At 43.3% G+C, this 10,312-nt stretch overlaps 1 protein-coding gene across 7 annotated transcripts in view; it reads left to right on the top strand.

Annotated features, from left to right (window-relative positions):
* The window catches only part of LOC138165284 (nuclear factor 1 A-type), a 463,507-nt gene that overhangs the window by 349,849 nt on the left and 103,346 nt on the right, over nt 1–10,312 (top strand). The gene's annotated exons all lie outside the window — the stretch shown is intronic.

The raw sequence follows: 10,312 nt of genomic DNA, 5'->3' as shown, positions 1-10,312 counted from the left end.
AGATAGATAGATAGATAGATAGATAGATGATGGATGGATAGATAGATGATGGATGGATGGATAGATGGATAGATAGATAGATAGATAGATAGATAGATAGATAGATAGATAGATAGATAGATAGATAGATAGATAGCAAGCACAGGAACCCAACCCTGGGTAGATGTGCAACCATGTACCTTTTGACCTATGGTTAGTCAAATTAGAAAGTGAACAAAGAATTGACAGTAGAAAATCCACAGTGGTTAAGGGTGCTGATAAAGGCCCCCAAAGAAGAGAAAAGGCTGTTGGAAGGAGAAGGAATAAGAGGAAAGCCAGTTTAAATCTAAATCAGATGCAGTTTAGGATTTGGTCTGTTTCCTCTAGAACCCATGATTTCAATAGTTTAGCTTCTTGTGTTGTTTAAAAAAAATGTATCCATCCTATTCCGAAACTTTGGAATATTATTTAATATTTGTAGAACCTAAACAGCAGGTGGTGTTGAACTCTCCGATCCACCCTGCTTCAAACAATATCCTCTCCTCCTTTTGCCTTTTGATGCTATGCAAATTAATTCCGGCAACATACGGTACATGTTTTCATAAACTTGAAAAATACCATTTGGTTTGAACTGAAAGAGAAACCGGCTTGTCTTTTGTCCCTGCCATGCTGTTGTGTCTTTTTAAAACATATATGTTTTATAAATAAATGGTAAGGTTCACTATGATGAATATTTCATGATCCATCGCCCCATCCTTCAAGGTAAAATACATCGGAGGTAAAAAAAAAAAAATCATCTTGGGCTTTTCCTGTGTAGGGACAAAATTGCCAGCACAGAGCAGGGTGATGCCTTGGTGTGTATCTAGTCCAACTGCCTTCTTTTACAGATGGGGAAACTGAGGCCCAGATAGAGGAAGTGTATTTTAGCATGTGAAGGTCTTCCCAATCCGTCTCTCGCTTCCTGTTCCAGACCAATTTCACGGCACTCCCTGTAGGCTGCAGCCCAACTGTCCCACTTGTTGCTTACTGTACACCACACCCCATCTCCCTCCTCTGTGCCTTTGAAAGAGCTTTCTTTCCTTCCTAAAAGGTTCTCCCTCCTCATTTCTATTTCTTGGAAAGGTTAATAGCACTGTGTGAGGCTCAGGTCAATTGCTGCCTCCTCTGTGAAGCCTTCCTTCATTTCACCCCATTATTCATGACTGCTTCCCTTCATATCTCCTCACATATGCCCATTTTCTTTCTGCCGAGCAGACTGAGCCCCTTGGAAGTAGAGCCTCTTGGCATTTTTCCTGTGTATCCTCAACACCTCGCCCACGGCTGGGCATTTGGTAGCCACATAATGAATGCCTGTTGAGCTGAATTGCTTGTGGTCACAGATGGCAGGTCGCAGATCCAGGATCTACTCACTCTCCTTCCTTTTCCGTTGTTCCACGTTGTTAGAGAAAGTGATGTCCCAGAACCATAGATTTAGACCAGGAAAGAAATGTCATCTTCATTCAGTCCAATCCCGTCAGTTTTAATCTAAGAAAATTGAGACCCAGAGAGGTTGGGATGACTTCCCAAGGTCACACCAGTAGTAAGTGTCAGATTTGGGATTTGAATCAAGGGCTTGGACATTCAAGCCAAGGCTATAACCATAGTACCACACTGCCTTTTAATCACTAAACCAAAGGGAAAATTTTATTGTCATATTTGGGTCCACAGTTCTCCAACTCCTTGAAGTTTTGAATAAAGTGATAAGGAGTTCACTTGGTTGCAAACATCCATTTTCAAAGCACCCCCACCCCCCAAATAAGACGATCTAGCCCAAGGAGGCAGCAGAGTGTCCAGCCAGTTCCCTTGGACACCCCTGAGCCACCAGATACTTGCTCCTGCTGGGCTGTACTTTGAACCATCTAGCAATGAGCTTGGGAAGCCGTGCCTAGCTCTGATATTGCCTTGCACAGAGCATTGCAATAATGCCTCTTGCTCCAGCCCCTCTCATCCAAAGATTTCAAACACATCATCAACTCATCAATTAATCAAAGGCATGGCACCCATTTGGAGACGATGGGTGAATTACATCCTGGGAGATTCCGAGTATTCCCATCAACAGAGTAACTCAGAGACCTTTCTGACAAGATCCCTAAGTGAAGCACCAAGAACTGAAACGGAAAAAGCAAAAACCTAGGTGCTGGGCGCTGAAGATTGCTGAGAATGGATTTCTCAAGTGGGGGAGGGGCGCAGATTCCAGGGGAAAATGGTTGCTTTATAGCCAGCCGTCTCTGAAACATAATGAAAAATTAAATTGGAGTAAAATGACTGAACTCATTTAAACACAGTAATTGACTTGTCTCCTCAGAATGAGATACTTGTTGACATGACAGCCTCCCTCCCGAACTGGGGAACTTGGGAAACCTTTCCTCACCCTTTTTTGGATCCCTTAACATTGGGTGGCTCCTTTCCCAGTTTTCCCAGGCTCAGAATTCCCTTCTTCTTTTAAACTCAGGCCCCATCTCCTTTTCTGACCCCCTCGTCCCCAGCCACCTTGTATTTGGCTGCCTTGTATTGATTTCTATGTATTCCCTTTCCATTTTTGCTGTGTATGCTGATCTTTGTCATTGGGATTCCCTCCATCAGAAGGTAAGCTTCTTGCCAGTAAGGATTGTTCCATTCTGTGTCTCTGTATCCCCAGTGCCTCGCAAAGTGTCTACCATGTGGTAGGCAGCTAGTAAATATTTATTGATCTGATCTGTTGCCTGATTTGGGGAGTGAGCGATTGGATGGCTGGAGCGTAAATTGGATTGAGGATATTAGAAAAGGGATCCTTGGGTGTCCCTGGCTAGCCTCTGAGGTCACCTTTGGCACAAGGCATCTGACATTCAGTGATCATCCCGACCTGCTGTGTGCCCTTACAGTTCAGCCAGCTACCCAAGCCCAGTATTCATTTCTATTTACCGCTCCCCCCCCCCCCCCGGCTTTGCTCCTGGATTTTCATATCAGTTTATTTTGTTGTTTGCTACTCTGGATGGAATATTCCTAACTTCTTCATTTGACTTGGCTTGTTTGTATGGCAAGTAACCCTAATGTAAAGAAGTCAATCCTTTCTTTCAGACTGTTAGAAAATCACCCAGACAGAGAATCTGAAATCCCTCTTGAATCTCGTGTGTCCTGTGTAGAAGCAAATCATACTGCCCCTCTAGCCAAGCCAAGCCAATCCGTAATTACTTAGCATTGATTAGAACTCAGGGTTGATGAATTCTAGGATATTATACTGAGTTATGGCTCACACAAGTCAGTATTCACCATCTGCTTTTCTGCCATTTTATGAAGGAGAGAAAGGAGTTTGAACAAAATGGCTGCAGTGGATGTCTCGTGCCCCACCAGAGTCTAGAGTCTATGCAGGCAGCTTATACATATCTCTAGATGGGGGTGGATGCATCTAATCATTAAGAAGTGACTGGGATGCACAGTCCTTTGCTCTAAATTGGTTCCTTTAACTTTTGTTCTTTGAGGTCTTATCTCCTCCAGAGAATCGGACTTTTGTTTCACTTTGATTGGGGTTGTTTTGTTTTTGCCTCCAAAGAAATGATTTTGTTTAGAAATGAAAAACATATCATCAAAATGCTAAAAGTAGCCATTTTACTTCTTTTAATGTGTTCGTTCTTTCTTTCCTTGCATGCTGTTTCCATCAGCATTGAGACTTTGAGACGTTAACTTTTTGAAAAGTCAGTGTAACAGCTCAATCCAAACACTTTTTTAGCAACTGCTTTGGGTAAGGCACTGTGCTAAGTTCTAGGTATGTGAAGACAAAAGCAAACAGTACCTAGACTCAAGGAGCTTACATGCTGCTGGGGGAAATCTGACATGTACATTTGTAAGTAGATACGTAGTATTTGTCAGCCAATACAAAGTCATTTCAAGGAAGAAAGCTCTCATTTCTAGGGGCATCTCGTGTAGGAGTTGGCACCTAAGCTGGGTGCTGAAAGCACTGAGAGTCACCAAGGCAAGGGTGAGGAAGGAGAGCATTACAGATGTGGAGAACCACTTACACTGAGATACTTTAACCAGACTCCAGGAAACTGTCTCCATATTTGAGGCTGTTGAGAGCAGCTAGGTGGCACAGTGAATAGAGCACCAGCCCTGGAGTCAGGAGGACCTGAGTTCAAATCTGGCCTCAGACACTTAACACAAAAAATAGCCATGTGACCTTGGGCAAGTCACTTAACCCCAATTGCCCTCCAAAAAGAAAAAAAAAACAATAACATATTTGAGGCTGTTTTAGTAGATATTAACTAACTAATGAATATTAGCATCTGTCTTCTTAGACTGCACAGTAGTTAGTTGTCCAAAAATAGACTAAAAGGGAGACAGATTTTTTTTTTCAAAACAGTTCCATTTTGTAGTTAATATTTGTACCTGGTTGTCCTTTGGAAATCATTCACCTTAGTGAGAGCAGGATTATAGAATCTCAGGAAGCTTCTAATGTAGTCCAGTGCATTCTGCACCAGAGTCCCCTTCACTATATTCTCTACAGGTGATCATCCAGCTTCACTTTCCAGGCTTCTAGTGAGAGTGAACTCACTACCTCACAAGCTAATCTACTCTCCTATGGGAAAGCTGTTGTTTAGCGCCTCTTAGAATGCCCTCAGCAGTCTGGAGCTCACTGTCACCCGGGACAGTTCATTCCCTTTTCAGACAGCTCTGGCTGTCTTGGAGGCTTCTCTTTGTATTTATGTGAAACCTGCCTCCCTTTCCTTTCTGTCCATTGGTCCCAGTTTTCTCTCAAGAGAAGAGAATCACATAGCATATGTTATCTTTTCTTTGTGCATAATAGCCTTTCAGATACTTGAAGACAGGCATCATGGTGCCCTGAGTCCTCTCTTCTCCACATCTCCGAGCTCTTCTAATTGAGGCAAGCAACAAACATTTATTAAGCACCTACTGTATACCAGGCATAGTACTAAGTGTTAGGGATACAACCCCTTACCTCAAGGATCTTCCATTCTATTATTGATCTTAATCAAATGGGTGCTTGATGTCTCCATTATCCTCAGCACTATCACCAAATCAAGGAATTTTAAAGTGGAAAGGACCTCCCAGCCAACTAACTCAACATATGTCTATCACACAGAGTAGGCACCTAATAAATGCTTGTTAACTGACTAACTTAATGAAAGGAATGCCAGCTATTCCATAGGAAACAAGTAGTGGTCCATTCAGGCTCTGTTCAAAGATCCCCCTCCACTTCCCGAGGCAGCCCAGTCCATCATTAATAACTCTGATTATTAGAGTGTGTGGTCTAGATGCATTCCAGGTGGTCAGGACACCATCTTTCTTTCTGACCTTTAGTTTTTTCTCCGTAAGACAGGCAGGATCATAGTTCTAAAGATGAAAGTCATTTAGCCCAACCCCCTCATTTTATAGATAAGGAAACTGAGGTCAGGGAGGGTTGTAAACTTGACCAAGGTCATGAATCTCATAAAGATTCAGACCCAGGTTTTCTGTTGTATCATGTTAAACTCCCAAAGTCTATCTTTGGATTTTAGCCACTGCCCATTTTCCCTCCTGAGAAACACTGAGCCCATCTCCATTTATGTGACTCTATTGCCCATCCTGTGGCTTTGCAGCAGTCCCTCTCCTCAGGTTTATGACATGACTGTCAGGAGACAAGACGGGGCCCCATCTCACCAGTAACTGGATTAGCCAGTTGGGAAGTTTCTCTAAAATGATTGGAACCCTCATTTCGTTCCAGAAGATGTGTGAAAGTGAGACTGAAGTGCTAACTCATGTCTGCGAGGAAAATGTCAGCGAGGAGCAATTTTTAGTTTAAACCATTCCTAAACTTTATGGTTTGGGCGAAGTAGCCAAAAAATGCCTTTGTGTGAATTGGGAACTCACTGAATCATAGGTTTATAACTAGGAGAGGCCCTGAAGAGCATCTGGTTCAACCCTCCTCATTTTACAGATGAGGAGACAAAGATCTGGACAGTTGAGAAGAAGTAGGGTAGGAACTGAACTCGGTTCCTGTGACTTCCATCCCCGGCCTTAGGTCCATTGTATCAGACTAAATCCTGAAAAGCAATAGAGAAAGAGAACTCCACAAGGAGTGAAGAAAACTGGATTATTGTCCTGGTTCATCTGCTCATCTCCTCTAGGGCTCCTCTGGAAGGAGGGAGAGGAGAGGATCCCTAAGCTCAGAATAAAGAACGATGAGTGTGAGGGGCTGAGAGGCAGATCTCTGGAGAGAAGGGAAAAATTTCCTAGAGCTGCTGAAAGGGGCATGGGGTTACCTTGGAAAGGAGTGACTTCTCCTTCTCTGGAAGTCTTCAAGCAGGAGCTTGTGGGGAGTGGGATAAAGGGAATTCCTTTTCCCATGTCACTAGTTGACATCTGAGTGTTTCCCAGCTGTAGAGTCCTAGGAACCCAGAAGCTGAGATTCAGGGAGCATTTCTTATGTACCTACTATGTGCCGGGTGCTGTGCTGGGCATTGAGGATAGAAAAAAACAAAAGAAAAAGCAAACCAGCCCTGCCCTCAGGAGATACAATTACAGATAACTGAATCTAAAACATATAAAAAGTAAAAATAATAGTTGTTACTGTTGTTAACAACAGTAGTAACCAGTATTTAGGTTTTGCTTAAAAGTTTACAAAGCTCTTTACCAGGGCTACCTCACCTGATCCTCACAAAACCCTGGGAGGTGGGTGCTATTAATAAAAATGACGATGAAGATGATGATTACCATTTAATAAGTGCCTTAAAGTTTGCAAAACACTTTACAGATACTCTCATTTGATCCTTACAACAATGCCGAGCAATAGGTTCTATTATCAATTTTTTACAAAAAAGGAAATTGAGGCAGGGGTTAAGTGACTTACCTAACGTGACACAACTAGTAAGTGTCTGAGGCCAGATTTGAACTCAGATTTTCCTGATTTCAGGTCTAGCTGCCTGAATAAAAAGTGATTTTAGTGGAAAAAATCTAGGAGATATCATTGGAGCCAAATCAGAAATGGCATTAGGAATTCCAAAAAGTGGAGGTGAAGAGGGAAGATATTCCAAGCCCCGGGCACCATGTAGGGGGTTTGGCATCTTGGGGATCAGCCCGTCCCCCAAAGCAAAACCGTATAGACCATGTTAGCTTCATTGAGAGAAGAAATGTTGCCAGGAACTTACCCTTGGGGTCAGAGAAGTTATCTTTAATAAAATACTTCCACATATGAAGGCGGGTAGGAAAACAGCATGGTTTTTACTAATTGCACTCATAAGTAAACTGACCTATCATTACATTGTCACACAGAGTGACGCTGAGCAGAGACACCCCGCTAATCCTGAGCAGATAAGTATTTAACGTAATTAGACAGACACTGTCTCTTTGTTGCTTGGCACATTAATCACCAGGAAAAGTCCAACTTTCCCCGAGATGGGTTTTTTCCTTCTTTTTGATATGTCATTGTTGTGAGAAAACCACTTATTTTTGTCAAGATATTGTACTTGGGAAAATGACAAATGTAGCTATGAGATGTAATAAGATCCTTCTCAGCTTGATTTCCAGACAGGCAGCTGGGAGGGCTGCGTTAGCAGGCTTTTGACAATCTAGAGACAGGCAGGCATTCATTAAATACCTACTATGTGCCAAATACCGGGCTAGACTGTGGAGATGCAGTTACCAGAGTGAAGCCGACCCTCCCTTCAAGGGACTTCCATCCTACCAGGGGGCTGCATCAGGGTCACTGATGTGTCCAAACTGGATCTATCCGCAGGAACACAGCAACACCAGTGCATCTTCATTGACCACCCCCTCACCCCCCACCCCAGCCCCTGCCTGGAATGCTCTCCCTCCTCATCCTGCCTCCTGGCTTCCTTCAAGCCCCAGCCAAAATCCCACCTTCTGCAGGAAGCCTTTCCTCTCCCTCTGCACCCCCCACAGTGTTCCTCTGTTGATTATCTCCTATTCATCCTGTATCTTGTTTTTATACATTTGTTTACATTTAATACATTAAACTGGAAACTAATTGAGGGCAGGGCTGTCCTTTTCCTTTCTGTGTATCCCCAGCACAGTCTGGGCACATAGTAAGTGCTTAATAAATGTTTATTGACTGAGGGGAGGCACTCACAGTAAGGGGAATTAGGAAATGTGTCCTGATTGAATAACGCTTGAAATGAGCCCTGAATGGTGAACTAGAGATTCCAAGAAGCAACAGCATGGAGGTGGTGGAGAGAATGTTGTATATGGGTAACAAACAAGTAATTTAGTTACTTTGGGAGTATAGAATGTTGCAAGGGAAGTAACGTGCAATAAGCTGGAAAAATCTGGCCGGCTGGCTGGTTTATGAAAGACTTTCCATACCAAACAGGCGCTGTGTGTTGCCTTGGGTTCAAATTCTGTCTCTTTGTAAAATAAAGGTCTTCCTCTTTGCCTCCCAGGGTACAGTTTTCAAGAGATTTCATGACTCTGGATCGTTCCCAGAGTTCCTTCATTAAATCAGAAGGAGGAGGGAAGGGGATAGAGAGAGCAAGACAGAGAGAGGGAGAGAGCAAGAGACAGAAACAGAGGACAAAGGGAGGAAGTGACAGAGTCAGAGGAAAAGAGGGAGGAGAGAGATGGAAGGGGAGAGATGGACAGACAGGCACAGAGTTAGAAAGTGAGAGAAGGAATGTGAGAGAGGGAGGAGAGGGATGGAAGGGGAAAGAGGGAGAGGGATGGAAGAGAGAGAAATGGACAGACACAGAAATATAAAGACAGACAGCGAAACTGCTATAGAGGAAATGAGAGAGAGGAGGAGAGATATGGAAGGTGGGAGAGACAGACAGAGGGAGGGAGAGACAGAAATAGACAAGAGAAACTTAGAGGGAAGAAGAAAGAGGAGGGAGGAGAGAAAGAGAGAGACACAAAGGGAAAGAGAGAGAGGTAGGGCTCGAGGGTGGGAAAGAGGAAGGGAGGGAGGAAAGAAGGAAGAGAGACCTATTTCTGTGAAACATCTCACGTTGAAACGATGAAATATGTTGCCCCCTTCCAGCTTTCACAGGCACTGCTCCTTCTGAAATTAATTTGCTTGTGGCAGGGGCTCTGACCTGCCATGTCGTTATAAAGTGCCTTCAGTGTGGATCACTGCACAACTGCATCTTCCTCCTTTCCCTGCGACTCAAAGGCCTTTGAAGGAAAAGAATGGAGTTTATTGAGGGATGCCGGGCAGGCTTCACGAGGTAACAGGTGGAGGTCATGGTGGTTTATTTGTGGGGAAGAACATCGTACAGAGATGAGAAATCAAAAGCTCCACCGTAATAAGGTTTGGGAGGAAAATGCTGACAGGGCCCAGTGTCAATTCCAGCTGACAGAACCTTTTCTAGTGATCATTACTTGATTTCACAGTTCAAGCAATTTTAAGAGGCTTAAAATTCTATTTCTCTCCTCTCTGCAATGTTTCAATCAGTTTCTAATTTTTACTTGAAATAAAGTTAGGGCACTCTTGAAGTGTCGAAGGCCTTCCTGGCCTCCTCGATAGAGCCTGGTGTGATTCAGGTCCACCCAGGGACCTTTTACAGCTTTGCCTGAGACCTCTTCTCTTCTCCCTTCAGTATCCCAGTGGATATGATAACCTCCTTGCTTTGAATCCTGTGTTATTAATATTCAGTCAATGCAAACTCACTTGGATTCATTTTCCTCAATGGGGCCCATGATCCCTCTGTTGAAACAGATCTCAACCCATCCATCTCATTTTCTCATCTGAGGGACTCTCCTCCCTGTCTTCCCATAAGCACTCTACAAGGGTGCACCCAGTGTTCTAGGAATCTTCCTATATATTTCCTGGCACTGAATGGATAGCAGTGCAGGACAAGGACCATCCATGATTTATCTCTCCAGATGTTTGGTCATCTTCTCTCTCACCTTCATGCTAAATATACATAGTCTTCAAGTTTCATCACCTAGATAAACAAGCTACTTACAAATTTGATTTTCCATGTTTTGCCTGAAATATTAGTAAATATATCTATATTACCTCCAAAGGCAGAAACTAACCATTCACAAATGTAGTGGTAATAATGGTGGTAGAATAACTATGATGGTCAATTAGAGGCCGCCATAATATGGTAGGTAGAGAGCCAGCCATGGAGCCAGGAAAGCCTGCCTTTGACACGTGCCGATTTTGTGATTGTAGACAAGTGACTTAACTCCTTAGTGCTCTAGGCTAAGATGATAAATTCCAGAGAATGAACCAACCTGAGTTGATAGGGAGAACTTCCTTTTCCAGAAGTTCCCTGTATCAAGGAAATTACAGATTTCATGACCTATCCCAGATAGTAGTAGTAGTAGTAGTAGTAGTAGTAGTAGTAGTAGTAGTAGTAGT

This window comes from Petaurus breviceps, unplaced genomic scaffold, assembly GCF_028583685.1.
Source record: "Petaurus breviceps papuanus isolate PSGF00001 unplaced genomic scaffold, PetGlider_PUasm1.0 208, whole genome shotgun sequence".
NCBI lineage: Eukaryota > Metazoa > Chordata > Mammalia > Diprotodontia > Petauridae > Petaurus > Petaurus breviceps.
Note: the sequence above shows the minus strand (reverse complement) of the source record. Positions and strands in the feature narration are given on the sequence as shown.